Genomic DNA, 1,177 nt, shown 5'->3' with positions numbered 1-1,177 from the left:
GGGGGAGCAGGGAGGGAAGGGAAAAACGAGGAGCTGATGTCAAGGGCTTAAGTGGAGAGCAAATGTTTTGAGAATGATGAGGGCAACGATTGTACAAATGTGCTTGACATATGGATTTATGTATGGATTGTGATAAGAGCTGTATGAGCTCCCAATAAAATTATTAAAAAAAAGAAACCAAAGTTTATTAGTGGTATCTGATGAGAATTGGAGGAAGGGCAAAAAAAGGATTTAGTACTTAAGAACCGAGCTTTTGTGAGAGAGTGACAGAGAAATTTGGGAACAGATAAAAGTGATGGTTGAACATGACAAACATAGTATCACTGAATTACACGTGAGAATGTTGAAATGGCAAATACTTGGCTACGTATATTTATATATTTACCACAAAAAGATTGTTTCATGTTCACTATGAGAAAAGAAAAGCACAGATGCTCCCCATTGCACTGAGGCCCCATGGCCCTCACGGTCTGGTCTGTCTGTGCATGGTCAACTTGCCCTCGACAACCACGGGCTTCCTTCCTTCCTCCCCTAAATACCAACCTCCGTCCTGGGTTAGACTTGCTCTGCTGTTTCCTGAAATGTCTTTCTGTGAGTCAGACTTGATTTTTCGTGTGTTTTACCAGATTGGGGCACCCCTCCTCAATCTCACTTCGAGGATGGATTGGCAGTTCCCGCTGCTGGGAGGGTTGTCCATGGACAGCCTTCAGCAGTTTTCCACGGATTGCTCAACTGCAGAGGGCTGCCTCAAGCCCACCACCCAAATCCTTCTCTTCCTGAAGTAGCCCTCGTCCAAGGACTAGCTGAAACCGCGACATTTCAGCCCAGCCTGACAGACATGTAAACAATAGCGCTCCCTATGGCGGTCACCAAGGCTATCACTGGGCCTCGAGCTCGAGTACGTCTTCTGCCCTCTACCCCTTCCTTTCCTTATTTCCAGCCGCTGACCTCCAGAGCACGACCCAACAAGTGTCCTTCTACTGAACCTCAGCATCTGTTTCCTGAGGACCAACCTACAGCACATACGTGCTGGCTCTCTGTGTCCACTGCTTGGAGAACTTGGGCCTTTATCTTGAGTGCAATAAATGGCAACTGTTTTAAAGCAATTGAGAGGGAGTAACAGAGGCAGTTCATCACCCACTGACTGGTAGTTCTGCACTGGGCTGCTAATCGCAAG

This window comes from Echinops telfairi, unplaced genomic scaffold (genome assembly GCF_000313985.2).
Source record: "Echinops telfairi isolate 266 unplaced genomic scaffold, ASM31398v2 ScPeMD7_5592;HRSCAF=6446, whole genome shotgun sequence".
NCBI lineage: Eukaryota > Metazoa > Chordata > Mammalia > Afrosoricida > Tenrecidae > Echinops > Echinops telfairi.
Note: the sequence above shows the minus strand (reverse complement) of the source record.